General features: G+C 35.0%; 1 protein-coding gene across 1 annotated transcript in view; it reads left to right on the top strand.

Moving 5' to 3' along the window:
- The window catches only part of GLCCI1 (glucocorticoid induced 1), a 104,305-nt gene that overhangs the window by 1,602 nt on the left and 79,648 nt on the right, over positions 1 to 23,055 (top strand). The window lies entirely within an intron of this gene.

Here is a 23,055-nt window from a genome sequence, read left to right as displayed (position 1 = left end):
CCGAGTGGAAAACTCTCTGCGTGGAAGGGAAACACTGTGGAGCTCGTACAGTTATGTGGTATGTGGAATTTTTTTTTAATGGAGTTTTTTTTTTTTTTAATGAATGTCTTAGACTTGGAGAAAGTGATTATGTTGTGATAGATTGCAGTTTTAGTGTTTTTTTGTTTGTTTGTTTTTTAACATTTCTGGCCGGTAATTAGCATGTTGCTAAGGCACTTGTTTTCAGACCACTTGATGGTATGGCAGAGTAGGATGTAGTGCAGTGGTATGTGTACATGAGCACCAAGAAATAGCTCCTGTAATCTGTATGCACCAGGAGGAATTTGCTCCCCCACTCCTCCCCCAGGTCAAGCCAGCTGCTGCAGAAACTGACATCCTCCAGCAAATCCTGAATGAATGAATGAAAACAACGTGATCGCCCTAATAATGACCACAACTGAACACACATCTTTGGCTGTATTTTATAGAAAAGGCCACCATTTTCTAACAGATTAATGCCATATGCAGCTCCCTTACACATTTTCTGGAGCTATATGAAATGAGTGGTAAAAGAACGAATAGAAGGCAGCAGTTAGAGAAATTTTTGAGTGATTTAGCTTCAACAGTGCATAGATTGAGTTTTGGGATTTTCTTTTAGGGGCTAATGTAACAGCCATAAAATAACCATTTCAGACTGATTGTGTACAGAGGGTTTTGTGGGCAGAGTAAGAGTAGTTGCTGTAACAATATAATGGCTATGTAGTGCCTCCTCCCCTTTTGTTGATAAACACTAACATCTTACAACACATCATAGTACAACTTGTTTTTCTGCATCTTTCAAAAGTCTTAATTGCTTAAGAATTACATGGTCCCTAGTAAAGTAGTTTTAATGAAATTTGTGATCAGGCTTAAACTATCCTCTTTGTTGTAGTGTGGTACATCCGAGTTTAATTCAGTTTTAATGTAATAATGATGAAAACACTTTTCTGAGTCTGGTTGTGCAGCAGACAGATTTGCATGACCAGAGAGCTTATATTGGGAAGAGAAGAGGCTTTTCTGCTGTTTTTAACACCAGGTGGTTTTGTCAGCTCCTTAGATTTAAGGGATTTTGAATGCAGGCTCTTCAGCCCTCAGTTCCCTGATTATATTACCTTTATGTTACTTCACATCCTGCCTTACCCCTCTCTACCCAAATTAAAACTGTGCAACTAATCTATTCTGTTTAGTTAGCCGTTTAAAATCCATACTATGAACAGTTGAACAATTTTTCAAACAGTATCTACTCAGTTTCTTTTGAATTCTGCGAGGTTCTGACTTCAGTGGATTTTAGCCTCTACAGGTCAAGGCTCCTGCTGCCGCCGCCGCCGCCGCCGCTGCTGCTGCTGCTGCTGCTGCAGACACTGACATCACTATACTGCATGAATGAAAAACAACAACGTGCTCCATTTCTTGCTCTCCACCTCCTTCCTTTTTTGCACACTCCTCTGTGTGTGTGTGTGTGTGTGTGTGTGTGTGTGTGTATTTACGATGGTGTTATGCTGCATATGAAACTACATTTAAAAATGTTAAATTAAGTAGATGGTGGCTCAAGGGATATGTATTTAGTACAGAGGCATATTGTTTACAGAAAGCTTCAAGTGCTATGAGCATTTGGACTGGAGGTGACATAACTGAGCATTCGTTTTTTTTTTTTTTTTTTTTTCCTGGACCGGTGGTGATGGAAGAAAATACAGAAGCTTCAAATACTTTTCTTTGTAATTGTTTTACCAAGAAGAAATTATGAAACAACATAATTTCTAAACATGTCAGATCATTATTATTTCCCTCTTAAAAATTCTTAATATGCATATTTAGGGTTAAGCTATAATAATAAAGAAATGATACTCAGGTTATTTCATAAAGCTGAGGAAGAGCTGAATTCTGTAATTGGTGCAATCAGTTTTAATATATTAATTTACAAAATTAAACGAGATGGCAATTTTCTTTATTTTTGTAGCACAGTTTTAGATAATTTGAAACGGTATCATAAGATACGTAAGTCTTTTAATAACCTTGCTCTATATAGAGGATATGGACTTTTACAAATTAAAACTATCTCGTTTATACATGTGAATCATATTTTTGTATTTTTTAAATTTCTATTGTATTTTTAAAACTTCAAGGTTTGTTATTTATATTCATTTCTCTACTTCTGCCATTTAGCAAAATGTCACCCTCCCCCTTGTTTGGTTCTGAAGGGTCTTGAAGTGGTGAATGACAAGCTGCTGAATGCATCCTCAGGCTCCCTGTGATGTGTTTGTAATAGATGTAAAATCATAAAGTATTATGCAAATAGTTATTTTTTTGTAATGGTAATACATAAAGTCTACCTTTGAGATAAATAGAACAACTCAAATGGGAATATAGCAGGATGTTAGTGTTAAAGTTAATCATCTGTAAGCTAAAATCATGAGTAATAACCAAAAGAAAATAAAGTTGCTTCTTTCTGAAACCTCAGAGCAAAACCTGTGGATTTAGAAACAGAACAAATACTCACAATTTTACTGTGCAAGATAAGATAGTAAGTAGCAATTGCAAATCCTTTTGTGTGTGTGTGTGTGTGTGTGTGTGTGTGTTTTAAGATTGAGCACTAGGATGAATTATAAATTCTAAAAGATATAAAAGGAGTTTCATTAGAGAACTCTGAATGGAGAATACTGCTTATTTTTAAGTACTAAATCTAGTTGAAAAAGCATGGAAGAGCTTGTAATTTATATGGCTTTTTTATGGAGAATAGCATGCATTGATCCCTGATTTAACAGAACATTTATTTAGGCCTACTATGCTAACAGATTACAAACTCCAGGGTGAAATTTGATTAGAATTTTTTATGGTTATCTTGAGAGCTTTATTGTTTTATGCTAAGTTGTGATTACATTTTAAAAGAAAATACAAAGCCAGTTAGCATGTAATATTGAATGACTTCATACAATGTGTGTATGTCTTTGTGTTTTAATCAAATTAATTTGCTTTCAGTGTTTCAATCTTTTCATTAAATTTTCCTTTTTGAGTCTTTTTTTACACTATGCTCAGTTTGTGGAATGAAACATTTTAATTACTTTTTTCCCCTTTTTAGAGATGCTCAGACATTCTCTTTGTATAAAGTTACTTCTCAGGCTGATATTCTTAGAAATCAGGCCCTCCTCATGGCCCTCTCTTTTAAAATGAGTTTTCTTAGAGTGCTTAGAGGAACTTGTTTCAAAGTTTTCCTATACTTGAGTAAAAATAGTTAAAAGTGTCTTTGTTTTGTTTTTTCTAAAATGACAGGTTTCAAATACTGATTTTTGGGAAAGGTTTTAGGCCTTTGAGAACTTACACTAAGGATCGGCAGCATTAATGATTTAGTTTTTGCCATCGCTTATGGTGCATGAGATTTGCAGGTCAGGGAGTGAATAGCAAAATAGATAAGTGAATTTATGGAAGTTAGTTGTTCTCAAACTACTGTCTTATGTTCAAAGATGATATTCCTCTCCCTTACCTTACTCTTAGCATATTGAATATCATACACCTAAGTTTTATAAAAGTATCTTGGTCAGTTTAACTATGTGTGTAGCTTTGTGTGTGTATACCGAGTGTATATACACACTCATTTTATATCTTTATACTGAGCTAAAAATTATTTCATTATTTACAGTACTTTTTATAGAAGGATATGTCATTCACTGCAGGATACATTTCTTCAAGGATTTAATGCAAGTTAGGAGTTAGGAATTGGTAAATGGTGAAAGGTAATGGCATCCTTGTGGTTTTTATTGGTGATAATACAGACTAAATGTGAATAAGAAAACAAAGAAATAATTGGGCTCTATGGCAATGAATAACAATGGAAATAAATGGCAATGTTCAATAAATGACTCATAAGAGAAGATTTTTTTAAGTCTGAAATTTAAACAAGTTTCTAAAAACCTGTTTCATCAAAACTTTCGCATGTAGCTAATATTCTGCCAAGTAATACATACTAACGACCATGATAGTCTTAATTTTAGTTCATTCTTTTTTCCAGAGCTTGAGATTCCTGAACACCACCACCACCAAGATAGGCTTTTCCACAGCACCTGTGCCAGGCACTGTTGTCTTTTGCCTTAATATATAATTTTGTTATTAAATGATAAATTTCTGATGCTGTTTCTGTCCTTTATACTTTGTATTTTAACAAGAGGTTGAATTTGAGACTGATAGTCTCTTAATAGAATTTGCCAGAAGTGGAGGAAAGAGAGAACAGTACTCATTTATTGGTATGGAAAGCCTAAGGAACTGATGGAAGAGCCAGAAGTTACTTCCCTTTCTTTCTCTCTATCCCTTATTTGGACCCCATAAACTGACCATGATCCAGCCCATCACCCAGCTAATTCTAAGAGAATAAGATTTATGTTTATTCTGCAAAAAAAATTGTAATAGGTTAGCGGTAATTCTGAAGAAAGTAAGGACTTTGCTTACATTATGAACAATTACAGAGAAAAATACTGTTCTAGTATTTAAATGTAGTAGGAACAACCATGGCAGATACCTTTAAGCAGTGTTGTTTACTTCAAAAGAATGCTATTGAGGCAAATAACAGGAGGAGATAGGTTTAGGAATACCTCAGTAACTTCCCCTATATTATGCTGTGCCTCTAGCTGTAGGTAGAAAGGAGGAAAGCATTTTAGTGCTTATAATATACTATGCAATGTATATGTTCATTTATCAAGAAAGTGGATTCGAAGTGCAAATCATCTGATTCCAGATACAGTGTTTATTCCACAAAACTATCTGTTGCTCCTAACTCAAAAAGACTCTGATGTTGGTGATCACCCGTGATTTCTGAGCTAATAGAATTACTAAAGAATAGGGTTTCTGTTTTTTCACCAGCACTGTTACACTGTGCCAGGATATGCTTTGACATTTTCAGAATATTTAAACATGTAGGATACAGGATGGTGAATGTAACCAGAATAGAATATATATGAATTGGTCATATTTCTTCATTTGTTTTTACAGAACAATGTAAGTGTATGTGAGAGAGAGAGAGAGAGAGCAAGTGAGAGAGAAATCCTTGCCGAGGACTCAAGGATATGAACTTGATTGTGTCTGGCCCTCTTCTCCTCTAGAATCTGTGCTGTCCTTGAATCATAGTGGGAGGTACTTTCCTCAATGAATATTAAAAATTAATTACACATGGTGGTAAAGTAATGAATGCTTCAGGAATCAGTAAGCAGAGACTGGTCTCGATTGTCTCAGCAACTAGTGCTAGGTTAATTCAGTCCTCCCAAGAGCTAACAAGTTATCACTGCAATTTGTGGGTTTGCACTGTGGATGTTTGTAACTTAATGAAGTGCCACCATGGTGCACCTTAATGATGGCTCACCAAAAATAAGGATGAGTTAAAGAAACTAGTGAAACCTATTATTGTGTGGCAAGGTCAGTGTCCAAAATTTTCTTCCAAGCCATGAGAATTAAATATCTGAATATTTCATAAGCTGTTACAGCTTGCTGCCTAGTGTCACTAAAGATCAAATACCTACCACCTACCGACAGTAATAACTCCTTATTTATCTAGTTAACCACAAAGAGAACTTTTGTGAGTAGTCCCCATCGTTAATTTTAACTTTGGCATTACTAAAAAATTAAATATTTGATGAAGCATTTTCTAAAGACATTTTACAATTGTTTCCTTAAGCAGAACAAAGAAGACATAAATGAGCTCTTTGTGGCTTATTTATCTTTATTGATACTTATGTACCTAACAAAGTGATTACTACAAGTAGCATTAATATAAGATTGAGCATTGACTGACAACTAGAGTTGCCCTATAACTGATCCTATAAATTTGCTTTTGGGATTGTCTTTTTTCTGATGAAGGTGGAATGAAGCAATGTGTGGTTACATTATTCCTTGCTAGAATAACCTAGTTCTTTTCTCCAGCATTATCACATTTAAAGGTCAAATTATTTTCCAAATGGTACCATAAAGGAGTTTTAGAAACAAAAAGGTATACCGGAAAGTAATTGGAGTTAAGAGACTTGGGTTCTATTTCCAGTTTTAACATTTGACGTATAGCAAGTCACTAATTCTTGGCGTCTTAGTTTCTCTATCTTTAAAATGAGAAGTGGGATTTTTAGAGTTTTGGTTAGAGAAAAAAATTCTGAGAGGAAAAGTAAGTTTATTAAACCAGATAATTCCTTTTTTTTAATATTTCCCCCTAGCTTTGTTGAGGTATAATTGACAAATAAAAACTGTATATATTTGAGGTGTACAGTGTGATGATTTGATATATGTATACACTGTGAAATGATTACCACAGTCAAGCTAATTAAAACATCCATTGCTTCACATAGTTACTGCCTTTGTTTGGTGTGTGGTAAGAACATTTAAGATCTCCTAGTAAATTTCAAATATACGGTACAGTATTATTAACTAGAGTCACCATGCTCTACATTATTCATCATCATTCTCCCAGAACTTGGTCATCTTACAGTTAAAAGTTTGTACCCTTTGACCTATATCTACCCATTTCTCTCACCTGCAAGCCCTTGGAAACTACCACTGTGCTCTCTGCTTCTATAAATGTGACTTTTTTAGTTTCTCGATGTAAGTGAGATCATACAGTGTTTGTTTTTCTGTGTCTGGCTTATTTAGTACAGTGTTCTCCAAGTTCCATCTATGTTGTCAATGGCAGGATTTCCATCTTTTTTATTTTTTTTAAGGCTGTATAATATTCGTGATTGTGTGTGAGTCAGTGAGTGAGTGAGTCATACTTTTTTTTATCCATTCCTCTGTCATTGGACATTTATGTTATTTCCATATCTTGGCTATTGTGAGTAATGGAATGAACGTGGGAGGGCAGATAGCTGTTTAAGATACTGATTTCATTTCTTTGGATGTATATACCTAGAAGTGGGATTGCTGGATTGTATGATAGTTCTATTTTTAATTTGCTGAGGAACCTCTGTACTGTTTCCTATTCTCACCAATTTCCATTCCCATCAATAGTATGTGTTACCTTCTCTTCACATCTTTGCCAGTGCTTTTTATCTGTTGTCTTTTGATAATAGCCATTTGAGCAGGTGTGAGGTCGTATCTCATTATGGTTTTAATTTGCATTTCCCTGATGATTAGTTGAGCACTTTTTCATGTACCTGTTGGTCATTTTTATGTCTGTGGAAAAATGTTCAACTCATTTGCCCATTTTTTAATTGGGTTGATTTCTTTTTGCTATTGTATGACTTCTTTATATATTTTAGATAGTAACCCTTTGTCAAATGGGTAATTTACAGGTATTGTCTCCCATTCCATAGCTTGTCTTTTAATTTGTTGATTGTTTTCTTTGCTGTACAGAAGCTTTTTAATTTGATATAGTACCACTTGTTTTTGTTGCTTGTGATTTTGATGTCATATCCAAAATGTCAGTCGCCAAGACCAATGTCAAGGAGATTTTCCATTATATTTTCTCCTAGGAGTTTTATAGCTTTGGACCTTATTTTTAAGTCTTTAATCCATTTGAGTTAATTTTGTATATGGTGTAAGAAGGTGGTCCAGTTTTATCCTTCCTCATGTGGATATCCATTTTTCCAACACCATTTATTGAAGAGCTTATCCTTTTACCATTGTGTGTACTTGGCACCCTTGTGAAAGATTAGTTGACCATGTATCTGTGAGTTTATTTTTGGGCTCTCTGTTCTGTTCCTTTGGTCTGTGTGTCTATATTTATGCTAGTACCATATTTTCATTATGATAGTATAGACTAGATAATTCTTAATAATATGATCATTTATTGAGCCTTTATGTCAGCCACTAGCCTTCACTGGAACCTAGTGTAGAGTACTTTTATAAACTCTCTTCACAGATGAGTAAATGACATTTTGAGAAGTTGAGTAATTTGCCCACCGTCAGACAGCATACATATAGGGCCAGAGGGCCCATATAACTCTCTATTAAGCCCCGACTTCAGGTTAGCTGAGACTTGCTTTTGGAACCCAGTTCATTATGGGACAGGAAAGCATGCACAATGGGTTATCCCATTGCTTACACTTAAGTCATAGAAAGGTCAAAAATAGCATTGGAGGGTGAAGAGAAAGCTAAATGGGACTGGACTCAAGGGTCCACAGAACTTAGAATAGTTGCAAGTATTCCCAATGATTCAGGTCTCAGGTATGCATATAAGGATATCCTAGCATTTCAAAACTTTATGCCATCAGTAAGCCTTTCCTTTGGTCCTTAAAGGTTCTACCACTTTGTTAAAGAAGAATTTAATTTTTTAAAACTGCTTTTCATGTGAAATCTCAAAGTCGGGATAGAATAAGGTCTTTTGTATCTTCTTATTTGATAGTTTAAACTTTACATTTCTAATAAAGCATCATAAGTCTCCATTTATCTCTAACATGATTCTTGACTCTTGCAATCCTTTGATATTTTAGCAGCATTCGAAAGAGCACCTTTTTATATATCACTGTCATGGCATAGCAACAAGGTACACTCTCTTCTCAACTTAGAGAAGTTTGGGCTCTTTCACTTTTTCTAGGTTTGCTGGTGTGATGTAGAAAAGATATTCTGAGCTTCATTTTAATAATTTCTTCCATGGTGTTTTGGCATTTTTTCAATGTCAGTTGTGCTTACTGTAAGCTCTCTTTAATAGTCAGTGTGGAACATGAGCCCTTTCATAAGTAACATTAGAAAGGGTATTGTTAGGATATTTAAAGTGTTGTGTAGGGGCACCTGGGTGGCTCAGTCAAGTTCAGTGCTGGACTTTGCCTCAGGTTGTGATCTCATGGTTCCTAAGAAGAGCCCCACATTGGGCTCTGTGCTGACAGCTCGGAGCCTGAAGCCTGTTTCAGAATCTGTGTCCCCCTCTCTCTTTGCCTTGCCCCCCCCGTCAAAAATTAATAAACATTCCCCCCAAAATTTTAAAAAACGTGTTGTATAGAGTCTGATGGATGAAGTTTCTCATGGCATTTCTTCTGTAATTAAATTTTCGAGTTAAATACATCAATTTATGAGTTGAGTTAGTGAAGTAATATTTCTTTATTAGAAGATAATAAAAACCGGGAGGGCTCAATTACTCAGGGTTACATCAGGTCTAGCTATAAAAAACTGCTATTCTCATGTACACCTGTGAAGTGATGATCTTTCCATGAAGGTACAAAAAATCATAGTAAAATATAGGTTTGTTTATATCTGAGCTGGTAGTCTATAAACAAAATATGTTTACAGTATCTTTGAGAGTTCTGTGACAATGTCATTGTCTTTTTTCTAAAGTATTTTTGGAGGAAATCTGATCTGTAGCTGTGAAAAGAACAACTAAGGTTATTTAATGTAAGTGTCTAGCATCTACTAAACAGAGGTTAACAAATATTGCTAAATACATATCCATTAGTATTGTAAAAGTAAGGAGTTGGACTGTGTTCAGAGATAAGGTTTTTTGAAAAATACAATATTCTGCAATATTTTGATCAGATAGCTTAAAAAACATATTAAAATCCGATTCTTTACATGCCAGAGTGACCCATTATTTAAAAACAAAACAAAACAAAACCTTAGTCACTTGAATTTGCTTACTTTTTGGCTTTTTGGTTAACATGGCCAAAGATTAGTATAGCTGTGATGTAATTTCTGTTGTAACTGGTCATTCATTCAAGAAATGTTTGTTTCAGTTATTGACTAGTTGTTGGCAATATGGTGGTGAGTAAAATGAATAGATTCTCTCCTTCTTTTGCACAATAGATATTTGTTGAATCCCTCCTATATGAGGAACTTAGTTTGACCCTTACAGAATACATAGTCTAGGTGCAGTTGATGCTCTCACGAGATTCATACTTCTTATCAAAGTCCATTTATTTAAAATCTGGCAAGAATTTGACCCACTGTTTTCTCTGAGCTTTGGGCATCACATAAGAATTATCATGTTCCTTTGCTTGCTTACCTAAGTTAAGGTGAGCTTTTTGGTATTTGTTGAATACCAAATATTCTAGTTATGTGTTTTTCTTTCATTAGATGAAGCCTAGGAGAGCTTCATTCAGTGGCTTCCATAGCATATCTAGGTCGAAGTTCTTTTCCTGCCTGACCTAGGATGATGTTATTGACACTTTCTGTGCACACACACAGATACCCTCTTGGTATTCTGAACTTTATTACTGGATGTGGCTTCTCATGTAAAAATGTAGTAGTATGTAGTAATAATGTATAGTGATACCTGGATGTGGTGTCACATGAGACTGTTGAGATGAGTGCAACTTGGTTTTGGCTAAATATTTGCTATTATGAAGCTAAAATAGTATAGAAAATAAGCTTTTCATATGTTGCATTACCATTACTTGATATCTTTGTTGAATACATAATGACATTTATTTTTACTATACTCACAATGTAGTTTTCAATTTTTACCTATTCATAGTTTTTACCTTAAAGGATTATTAAGACTAAAGTCTTTAGTATTACTAGTTGGTTTATGTTCATCTTTAAGACAATTGTCCTGTTCTACTTTGTACTAAGCCATGTGATCAAAAAATAACATCTTTATACAGATAGTCCCATTTAATGGAATAAGTATTACACTTAATCTCATGGTAAAATAGATGTTAGATGAAGTGCATGTTCTGGGTTGGGTTTTTGTTTTTTTGTTTTTTTTTTATGTTGCCTATGGGACACTGAAGAAACGGTTATAATCTTGGAATATAACCATGTAATAAACCATGTAAAATTGCATATGGGAGTTCTAGGAAATAGGAAGGCATAGGAAAAATAATGAAATAAATTATTGTTAATAATTGCTGTGTCATTTAAAAATATTATTCTGTTCTTGAATTAAGTGCCTCAAAATGTAAAAGAAAGTAAATAGTATGGTAGCCGAATATTTGGTTAGATTCACTGTATTATTCCCATTGTTAATATAGCAACTCTCAAGGTTTTATTTTTTTTTTTAATTTTTTTTAACGTTTATTTTATTTTTGAGACAGAGAGAGACAGAGCATGAACGGGGGAGGGGCAGAGAGAGAGGGAGACACAGAATCGGAAGCAGGCTCCAGGCTCTGAGCCATCAGCCCAGAACCTGACGTGGGGCTCGAACTCACGGACCATGAGATCGTGACCTGAGCTGAAGTCGGACGCTTAACCGACTGAGCCACCCAGGCTCTCCATAATTCTCAAGGCTTTAACAGTTTATATATGATTTTTCATCTGTCTTAACCACCTTAATGTTTCTGTAATTTTGGTGGATGCTCGTGCTTCACCAAATAGCACCTTGTCCTTTATAGTGTTCCAGCATCCACCATGGTGTCTGGTGCCTAGAAGGCCCTGCAGCAAACACTTGTTAAATCTTTACATAGGACTTATAAGAGATTTGTTTTAGCTATATAAGTAGCTGGGTTCAAATCACTGAACAGTGATTATTACTATGACATGCAGTCTTATAAATATCCGACAAAGATGAAAATTAATAGATTACACTTGTGTTGCCATTTTCTAAAATGCCGAAATGTTTAGGTAACTGATGGTTTTTATCTTCATTTAGGACCTATCATTCAGTGGTAGTATATCAGGTTGGAAAAGCACTGATTTATTAAATCTTGATATGAAATTGGAGCTGGGTGCTCTTGCTGGTAGAAATCGGTGGGACAGGGATGAGTGATGTCAGGATAGTCCATATTTTCAAAGATGCAAGATACACTTCTACGAAGTGAGTTTCTAAGTTACATTTAGGGTTCTTTTAAGTGAATTTTGGCCTATTTAGTCTGCATGGAATCAGCTTTTAAAGCTGTTAGAGAAATTTAAGTCATCATGTCCCAAATTTGATGGGCTTTTTCAATTAAAATTCCAAATGTTTTTATAGTTTTTTCATAAAGATCATGGTTATCCTAAGTTCCAAGTAAGGAGAATGTCAATTACATATGAATTTGTGCTTCATTGTAATGTAAAAAAAAAATTTTTGTAATGTAAACAATTTTGAATTGTAGAGCAGATTTGGGGGTGGTTATTTGCTTTAGAGAATGTCTAGCTTATGTGCAAGTAAAATTATTCAACTTACCAAAGTGTTATTTACACAAACTTTTTAGGAAGTCAGTTACACAAGGTTGAGGTTCATCTGAGGTTGTAAAAACATATTACTGAATAGTGTAATTTCTCATTGCTGCATAAAATGTTCTACTGACATTTAGCAGAATTAACTAATATCCTAAGAAGTTGTCATAATTGAGCATGAATACATATTTTCCATTCCTTTTCTAGTCTGAATTTAAAGATTCTAAGAAATTTGGTATTCAACTAACCCCTAAAAGGGAAGGAACTCATATGTACTAATGATTTTATTTCTCACATTTCTCTGTGGAAAGATATGCTTTTTATTTTTTTTATTTTTATTTTTTATTTCAGGAATAGAATTTAGTGATTCTTCACTTACATATAACACCCAATGCTTATCCCAATAAGTGTCCTCCATAATGCCCTTTGACCATTTAGCCCATTCCCCCACACAACACCCCTCCAGTAACCCTCAGTTTGTTCTCCGCATTTAAGAGTCTCTCACGGTTTGTCTACCTCTTTCTTTTTATCTTATTTTCATTTCCCTTGCCTTATGTTTATCTGTTTTGTTTCTTAAATTCCACATGTAAGTGAAGTCATATGATATTTGTCTTTCTCTGACTCACTTATTTCACTTAGCATAATACATTCTGGTTCCGTCCACATTGTCGCAAATGGCAAGATTTCATTCTTTTTTGATCACCAAGTAATATTCCATTGTGTGTATATGTGTGTGTATATGTATATATATACACACACATATACATGTACATACACATGCCACATACACAGACACACACATATACATACACACACATATATATACACACCACATCTTCTTTATGCATTCATCAGTCAATTGGTATTTGGGCTCTTTCCATACTCAGGCTATTGTCAATAGCACTGCTATAAACATTGGGGTGCATGTGCCGCTTTGAAACAGCACTTCTGTATCCTTTGGATAAATATCTAATAGGGCAATTGCTGGGTCATAGGGTAGTTCAATTTTTAATTTTTTGAGAGACCTCCGTACTGTTTTCCAGAGTGGCTGCACCAGTTTGCATTCCCACCAGCAGTGCAAAAGGGTTCCTCTTTCTCTATCCTTGCTAACATCTGTCATTGCCTGAGTTAATTTTAGCCATTCTGACAGGTGTGAGGTGGTATCTCATTGTGGTTTTGATTTGTATTTCCCTGATGATGAGTGATGTTGAGCACTTTTTCATGTGTCTGTTAGCCATCTCTGGATGTCTTCTTTGGAAAAGTGTCTATTCATGTCTTTTGACTCACTTCTTCACTGGATTATTTGTGGGTTTTTTCTTGAGTGTTGATTTTAATAAATTGAAAGATATGCTTTTAAATTAGATAAATATTACAAAGCTTTTTCTGAAATATTTTGTCCTTATAAAAGGAAGTTACTGGTTCAGTTGTAATTTCCTAGCAAACTGTTTCCAACCAGCTTCATGGAGGAAATATTTCTTCCTGCATGAAAAACTTTAACAAAGCCTTCTACCATTATTAATGTCAGGAGGACAATAAGTAAGCAATAAGTAAGCACAGTTAGACTAGAAATATGATTAGTGCTGTGGATTATGATTTTATTTATAATTGTGTATTACTACAGGATGATTTTAGCTTAAAGTTTCTTTATCTACTTAAGGACTAGGAAATTAATTGGCCAACTAATATGTTCATTCGTAAGGTCTATACCATGTGGATGTGGTGGTATGGGTATGTAAAAGAGAGAAGACTCTAGAGTTCACATCCTTTTCTCAGCAACTACTGGGTAATCATTAGTTCCTGACACTTTCTCCATACAGAGATTCATGGTCATCTTTTCATAATACTTCAAGTAATTTCAATATACTGGGTGGTAGTGACACAGAAACTGTACTTAGCTCACATAAGATGAAATCAGCAGATATCTAACCACATCTTCTTTGTGATTATGGGGAAGCTTACTGTTTATTATATTACAATTATATTTCCTTCCTGGAGGCATGTCTTGAATGCTGACCTCTTTGACTAAACTGTTTACTTCATAATTATTTGGTATAAAATTAGTTTGTTGGGTTGGTTTGGAGATATAAATTGATGTCTAAATATAAATTTCCTTTTCTAAATCATCTAACACAATTTAGAATGCCAACTCAGTTGTATGCATTTTAATTTTATTAACAAATGTATGATAATTTTTTTCTGCTGAAGTTGGCTTTGTGATTTTTGAGAAGATTATGTTGGTATTTAAATTCAAAGTTTTATGAGGGACTGAAAGGTGTAATTGTATTTCTGCAGACAGGAGAGGGTATTCTTCTTGGTGGTACCTGTGTACAGCAAATTAAAACAGACATTCTCCTTACATTCTGTAAGTTGACATACCAAATATTTTAAATATCACTAACTATCTGTGGATGTTTTGCTTATGCTCTTTACCTTCTTGCTGATCTTTTTACCCTCTGTATGAAAAGTTTTAAAGGACATTCAACCTATGTTTCACAGGGTAGAATATATCATATTTTCTAAGTTAACAGCTTCGAAAAAGTGGCCTATTTTTCCGTGTACTGAGACAAAAAACAATAATTTATTAATAAATTATAAATGAATTTGATTTAATTCCAGATTTGGGTAATGTACTCTAATTATCAATGTGTAATAAGATGCGATTAGGAGTATAATTATCAAGGGTAAAGAGTATCAAATGATTTAGTTCTGTACCAACTTAGAGACTTGGTACAGAATGGAGTCGAATGGTTTCTTTTATTTGCTTACTGGCACTATGGAACACAACCTTAAGACTTTCAGACCTAGGGCATCATTGGGTTGAATTCTAACTTCCTGTCGGCATAATCATTGACTTCTTCCTCCCTCATTTCTCCCATCCTGCTCATCACTGTATCTTGTCCCATCTCCTCTGAATTGTGTCCTGAATCTGGTGGCTTCTTTGCATTCTTTATCTTTTCCATTTCTTAATTATTGTTGCTCATACAGTTGTGGTTTCCCCCTGCTAAAGTGTCCCATCTATAATTTAGCCATCATACTACTATAAGCACATTCTTTCTTTAAAAAAAAAAAAAAATCCTGTCCTTAGCTTGACATAAAGGACTTACCTCAGCACCCTCAGCACCCTCTGGTACCTCGTGTTCTTTGCAAACTGAACTCACTTTTTCATTGAAAATGCTGTTATCCTTACATAGCTCCATACTTTGAATACATGTTCCTTGTAAGGTAAGATAGATGACCTTAAATTAGTTTAAGTTAGATTATCCTGTCTGTGGTAACAATTTATGATAATAATTAGTGAGATTCTAAAATGTGATCTCAGCTATCTACAAGGATAATTGTAGATGCTAGTGTTACCAACTTTACTGCATCTCAGAGCATAAAGAAAGGTGGTCCACCAGCTGTTACTACTAGAACTACTTCGAAAATTCACCTTGGAAGGCCTACTCTCCACATCTGATTCAACACATTGGCAAGTGGGGTTCATCATTATCAGTACTTCTGTCAATATGCAAGAGATACTGTGTCAAGTTTGATTGTGTGATCTTGGTGGAATGTTTATATAATTTGCTATGTATTCTCACTAATGATTCCATAACTACTCTTTGATTACAATTTTAAAAGATCATATTCAAAAGAAGTTCAGGGATGTTTTCAGCAATGGTTGTTTCAGTGACTAAAAATAAGTACATGGTCTCCCAGCATGCTTGGCAGGCCAAGAAGTTTAGTGTATTTGTTAAACATGTTTTTTGAATATACACTGTATGAAGAGTTTTGTATTGAATGAACCTATTTTAATGACCTGTTTGTGAAATATCTGAGCATAGAAATTACAATCTTTTATATAAATGTGGAAAATAGGATGACAGTAGGACCTGAATTCGAGTTACTTTTGTCACTGTCTTGTACTTTATTCACAATGATTTTAGATGAGCCTCACGTACAGAATATTAAAAAGAGATATGGAGCTGTCCTATTTGAGGCTCTTCTAAAAAGTCTTCAGTAAAGAGGTCTGGGATAAATACCAGGTGATTTCTAGTTTTTTAATATTTATTTCATAAAGACTAGGAGAGGATGGGCAAATGATATCCACAAGTTCAACAAATGTTTCTTGAGTAGTTGTGCTAGGTGTTAGAGAAACAGGGGAAAAAAAAAAAGAGTGAGAGACCAAAACCTTTGGGTGGGAAGGAGTCAACCTCTGGTAGATCAGTCCTATGCTGCAAAAGTAAAATAGCTAAAAGATAGGAAAGAGAGAAAGATAAGTGAGGGATTTGACATCTGCATGAAAAATAAGTTAACTGCATTATTCATAATTTTTAAACCTATATTGTTCAGTACTTGTTCTATCTTAAAACTACATAGGAAGAATTTAAAAAATTCTAACCAGAAGTAAAGAGGGAAAGAATGGAGAGAAAGGGGAAATGTAAATCCAGTTCACCCAGCTTTTTTGTGGTGTGGTTTGGTTTTCCCCCAAATTGAGAGGAGTCTTTCCAGTATATCTAGAGATGTTGTTAGTATTTTTATTCTAAATGCCTCAGCTATTCTAGGTATTGTTAAGTGATTCAACCTGTATCCAAAACTGTAGCCTGATATTGGTTCACATAGTTGTTGGGCACTCAGGTTGAACATTGTTCTTTCATCGTTTAAGGAGGGGAAAATTAATTCGGATCTAATATAAACTCTGGAACTTTGTGACTTTATTCCATTTATAGGTCCTGGTCAGTGCCATTTTGACTGAAGTACAGTTCAATCAATAGACTATTTTTGACTAAGATTATAGTGGGCAGTTCTATGGCTATTTTAGAGGAATAAAATATGCTATTTTAAAATATTTTATGACACTTTTCCTGTGCACTTAGTCATGCCACTAGTAGTTTTATTTTATTTTTTCTTAAGTTGCTCTCAGTCCTTGGCAGCATTTCCTGGCAACCTTTAATGCACAATATTTGTAGAATTGTTGAGGTGGAAGGTGTTCTGTGTATGCAAACACAGAACTGGCTTTTACCATGTTCTTTTTTACTCCATAGCCTCTACAAAGGTGTCATTTGTATAAGGCATTTTCCTTCAGGATGTTTCCTGCAGCTTTTGGCCATTTCCAGCTTTAATGAAGCATCCAATTTTGGATAAACTGCTTCACAGCTACGTATTTGATTCTTTGGTGTCAATATTTAGGAAAGTAAATGCTAGAATAAACATCTGTGTTTCCCTATTTCTGAAGTCTTCATTCTGTTGAGCCTATTGGTTCTGGGTTTATAGAGAAGTGTAGTTAGTTGTGTATTTCTTAGTCCATTGCTGGATCTGGGGACACAATCGGGGAAAATACAGCTTGCAGACTAAATTTAATTTATTAGATTCTTTTTCATTAAGCAGGTCAGTGGTATCCAAATATATTCCAGTAGAGATTAACCATTTTTTGTTTTCCTGCCATCAATAAATTTGCTTGATTGGCAGTCATATTTTGTTGCAATTAAGCAGTCAACTCTCTTTCTAGGCCTTTACTCCTAATTTCTGCATTTAACCATAGAGTTACCTACTTATTCTATTATTATGCTATTATGAGCTAACCTATAGTTATTATTACCTAAACAAAGTATTTATAGCTAAACTTAAGTGCTTAAGTCTTAACTTTGTTTATAGATTGTATGTACAAGTATCTTTGGATTTTGAATTCTTACAAATTTTCAGTGTAGATAGCATGAGAAGAAATATTTACTGATCTAGGAAACTGTGGTGCTCTCTGTGCCATATCAGTTCATTCTTCATTCACATAAGGGGTAAGAATGCTGATAATTTTTTTTTTCAGATTCTTTTTAAGAATCAGAGGAGCTACAGTTCCTACAGATTCCTACAGAATCAGAGGAGTCATACAGATTTCTAAAGATCTCATTTTATGTGATATGATCAGTGCTTTTTTAGTAGTGAATAAGAGCTTGATCCTATAATGTTAGTGGTCATAATCAATGCTTTCTTGTCCTTTAAAATTATTTTAAGACTTTTTGTTTTTTATTGGCATACCCAGTAGATGGTGGAATGGTATGCAAAGAACCTGGTTATTTGTGTCCCTTCTAGATTTAGCCCCTTGCAAGGAGAAAGTCCTCTTCTCCACATGACTCTCTTCGAATCCCTCTGTCCGTTGCCCTGCCATTTCTCATGGTAAACTCCACCTTTTCCCATAAAAGGAACTCCTGTCCTTTGATCCCTTCCTGGTTCTTGCTGCAGGCTTCCATAAGATGCACTTTGAAACTTTCCTCTGTGATTGCCAGCTCTGGGGGGGGGGCGGTGGGCAGAAATTCTGTTAATGCAGTGACTATGGATGCTCCATTCCAGTTATTTTCTCCTCTGGACTAGGCAGGAGTTCATCTCTTTACTAGGTTAAGTAGGAAGAAAGTACTCTCTAAGGCTAGCATTAATTTTTCTGAGTCAACACAATCAAAATACTAGAGAAATATCAAAAATTTTTAAATGTATTTATCTGGTTCTAGAGGGAATTTAATAACTCACATTTGGTTTGCAGCTATTCTGTAAATTTATAGTCTAAGATTCAAATGTGCTAAGAGAATGACTATGTGAATTTCAGATCTTTTTCTGGCCATTATTTCATGTAGTGATACAAGACTTGCCTTAGCAATATTGGGCAATCTGCTGCTCCTTTGTCCTTTCAAAGTTACTAACTGAATTCCTTGCACCTCCTAGCAGTTTTTATGTTAATTCCTTTGCCAGCTGTTCATTGTATGAAGCTTAGTCTCTGGTAGATTCTTCAGGAGAAACTCATGGGAATGATACTCCTTGAGTTCTCCATACTTTATGTAACAAGAATTCAGCTATAGTTTTTATCTGTGCCTTTAAAGGTCACTTTAGCTTTATTAAAATGTGTTGATGTAGGCTGTTCTGGACAATTTTCTCTGGATATATGTATGTACTTTTAATATATAGTTTCAAGTTACCTTTCGTTTTAGAGTTTTTTAGTATTTTTTGTTTTGTTGTTTTGGTCTCCTTCAAAGATTCCTGTTAAACATATGTTGGACTTCATCTTGCTTATGGTACATATTAATCATTTTCTCTTGATATCTTTTGATCTCTTCCTTTTTTTAAAAATTATAAAATGTGTTTTATGTTTCATGTAATTTCTGTTAAGGCATTGCCCATTGTATTTTTTGTAATTTAGTCTTCATTCCTGAAATAAGTTTTTCTTATGTTTCTAAGTCTTTCCTGAGTTTGGTCACTTTTCTTTTCATATCTTCCTTGCCCTCAAACACATCACTTATGAATTTTTCTAATCCTGAGGTTTTTCATTGCTTCTATCATTTAAAAAAGACTTTTAGCTTGTTTTGAGCTATTAGGTTGCAACTTTCATCCTACGTGGTCATGTGTTTCTTTCTTGCTTTCATTATCATAGGTCATTATTGTTTGTGCCCTATTTTCCCTCATAGTGTAATTGTGTGGGCTTGGGGTGCCTGAGTGGTTCAGTCAGTTAAGTGTCCGACTCTGAGCGTTTCGGCTCAAGTCGTGATCTCACAGTTTCATGGGTTCTAGTCCCTCATCGGGCTCTGTGCTGACAGTGTGGAGCCTGTTTGAGATTCTCTCTCTCTGCCCCTGCCCCACTCATGCTCTCTCTGTCTCTTTCAAAAATAACTTAAAAAATAATTATGTGGGATTTATTTGCTCTTGTCTTGCTCACATTTTAGGTGAAATGAATTTTACTGTGTTTTTAGAAGGGGGACATCATTCAGGTAGAGCTTTTCTAGCTTAAGAAATCTAGTATTCTCACTTCTTTTGTTTTTATAAAATGACTTAAAACCTCTTGCTTTTGTTATCATTTTTCTTGACTACCTTCCCCAACTTACCTGAACTTTGTTTGCTTTGCTTGTATTGTCCCTGCTGTGTTCAGTTTTTATTGGACTCCCAGTAATTTCTCTTCATTCTTGGACTCTGTATTGGAAGCAGTTTTGTTAAGTTTGAGACTAGCCATATAGTTCCACTACTTCAGACTTTATTCACTTGGTGTCCTCTTGCACTCCTGTAGAACCCCCTTCCAATTTTGGCTACTGTTCTCAGATTTGTCCTTTCCATTTACCCAATAGTGATTGGTTTTCTTTTGTTCTCAGGATTGTCAGAAGCCCGCATACTTTCCTTCTGCTGCCTCTCAGACAGATGTTCAAAACATGATGGTCTTAATTTCTGAATCTTTGTCCCTATTCACTTAGATTTGAAGTTTTTGTGGGGCGGTTTTGTGACATTGTTATGTTGCAGGTGCTTTCCCTCAGGTCTTTGGTTTGACTGGTTTCTTTGCTCTCTTGTCACAGGGAGTTGTAAAATCTTTTCCTACTTTTGCAGTTTTTTGATAAAAGATTTCTTTTTTTTTTTTTAAAGTTTCTTTATTTTGAGAGACAGAACACAAGTGGGGGTGGGACAGAGAGAGAGGGAGAGACAGAATCCCAAACAGGCTCCACACTGTGAGCGTGGAGCCAGACGCAGGGCTCAAACTCAAGAACTGTGAGATCTAACCTGAGCTGAAACCAAGAGTCAGATACTAAACCAATTGAGCCACCCAGGTGCCCCTTGACAAAACTTTTATATGAAGAACTGTCTTGAATATTGACTTATTGCTCTACTTAATAGACACAAAATGCTACATATATTAGAAACCTGCCATAGTGCTAAAATAAAAAATAAGAGGTTAGTATTATGAAGTGAAACTGTACTCTGGAGGGTAACAGAGAGGGCATGTGTGTGTGTGAAAGAGAGAGAGGGGGGGGAGGGAGAGAGAATTACTATATGTATGGACATATATTCCAAACAAAAACAGCTGAAAAAAATAGTAGTATCCTTTTCTAGATGGGTGAATTTTTTTCTATTTTTTCCTCATTAAAAGGTAAATTTTGAGGAAAAATGCTATATATCACAATTTAGGTGAAGTTGTTTCCTACTTTAAAAATCAGTGAGTTCATCAGTAAAACTTGTTGTCACACTGTAGTCAAGATACGACCCATTCTGTAGCCTTTTTGTTTTTCTTTTTTTTTTCCACATTATAAAATTTATTTTACTTTTTCTCTTTTTTTCCCCAAGTTTTTATTTAAATTCCAGGTAAACAATGTCGTATTAATTTCAGGTGTATAATTTACTGATTCATCACTTACAACACTCAGTGCTCATCCAAAAAAAAAAAAAAAAGGGCGGGGGGAGAGAGAGACAGAGACAGAGACATATAGACAGATGGACAAACCAGGAAACAGACCCTTAACTGCAGAGAACAAAACTAAGGGTTTCTGGAGGGGGTGTGGGTGAGAGGGTGGGTTAAGCGGATGATAGGTATTAAAGAGGGCACTTGTTTGTTTTTCTTTTTAAATGGGGATATAATAGTGAATCTACCTCATTTGGTTAAAAATTTTCCAAGTTCTACCAATGCTTTAACTGGATGTTAGCTCTTTAAAACAAAATATTGTGGAATATTCTGTCTCCTGATTAGAGAATACTTGCTTTCTTTTCAATTACAGTATTACTTTCATCTTTGACCATCTTATTTTGGTTCTTTTATAGTTGCTAATACTTGGTGATTATTTCTTTAATGTCTCAGCCCATTAGTCATAATGGATTTAGATGTTTGGAATCTCTGTGAATTGAATTCATTGGAAGTTCATAAAGCTTATGAACCTTCTACTAATTATGACTTCACCAAGGTTCTTTAAAGGACTATTATTTTGCTACCAGAAAAAAAAAATGCATTAAAATTTTTTTAGCATCTTCTCTACCACATATGTAATTTCTTTGTAGATGTATTCCAAATGTCAAGAGCCCCATCTTACTTTGTTGCGTGTTCTTCCACTGCATGTTACCGGGCTTTATGGCTATCTTAGTGAAATTTTCTTTAAAACAAAAGATACAAAAAGATCTTCTCTTGGGCTTTCTTTGAAAACAAGCTTGAAGGCTTTCCTTATCTCATCTTAGGTGCCATTTCACACAAATTTGAGTGAGCTGTAACCCATAAGATCATTCCTAAATGGCTGCATGACTACATTTTTTTAAATTGTTTTCTTGACAAATCTCAGGTTACAGGCTGTGTCAGGCTTAGTTTGGTTAGAAGCATGTTTGTTTCTCTTGTCAACTTCTTGATTGGTTCCTTTCCAGATTTCTGCAGGGCTGCCATATGGTCATTTCTGCATGTTTTCTAGATTGCCTCTGTGGCAGGATTCCAGGTATGCTTGATTAGTGTTTCAGAATCTACTCACACTAAGAGGGCTTCAATTTTTGCCCTTTAGTTTGATTTCAGCTAGCATGTTCAGATCTAGTGTCCTTCCTGTCTCTTATCTGAAGTTCATTTTATTTTGATGATTTTGTTTTATATGGCCTATGTGTTTTTGTGTTCTTAGATGTCAAGGAAGAAAGACCTATAAAGGCCATTAGTAAAGTGCCTGGGCTATGTTGACTTTGGGAAACCGAATCTAGTAATAATTCTACTAGGTGAACAATATTAACATACTTTAGATTGGCTAGCAAAGTATACCAGTCTCCCTTTACATTTGTTAATTCTTGTTTATACACTTGAAAAAAAACTTTGGCAATTTATTTTGGAAATCATTCTTTATACTTGTCAGGTAAGGAGACTCTTATTCAATGTTGCTGGTGAAAAAATTATGAGACTTGTTAAAGGTAAGACAAACTTTATTCAGGGAGACTGTCGTAATATGTGTAGGGACCACTGCAATGGAGTTTTGGAGTGAGGAAGAGAGATTGGGCTTAAACTCTGAATACAGCAAAGAATAGTGGGGATTTCTAGCCAAGGAGCAGGGTGAGTGTTAGTGGATGGAAGATTACTAAGAAGGAAACATTGGGATAAGGGAGGATTCTGGCTAAACAGACATCACAGGGTTATTGTCGAAGGCAGTCTAGGGTGATGAGATATCACATGGGGGTGGTGGAGGATGAGGAACTTGATCAGATATCAAGAGTGATCAAATATTGAGGGTAGGGATTCTTGCTAAAATTGGACAGTGCAGAGACAAACATGGAAGCCCAAAAGTTAGGGCCTAGTTGAGAAGAGTTCAGAGGAGCCTG

Source organism: Acinonyx jubatus, chromosome A2, assembly GCF_027475565.1.
Source record: "Acinonyx jubatus isolate Ajub_Pintada_27869175 chromosome A2, VMU_Ajub_asm_v1.0, whole genome shotgun sequence".
Lineage (NCBI taxonomy): Eukaryota > Metazoa > Chordata > Mammalia > Carnivora > Felidae > Acinonyx > Acinonyx jubatus.
The sequence above is the reverse complement of the archived record's forward strand: the minus strand, read 5'-3'. Positions and strand labels throughout refer to the sequence as shown.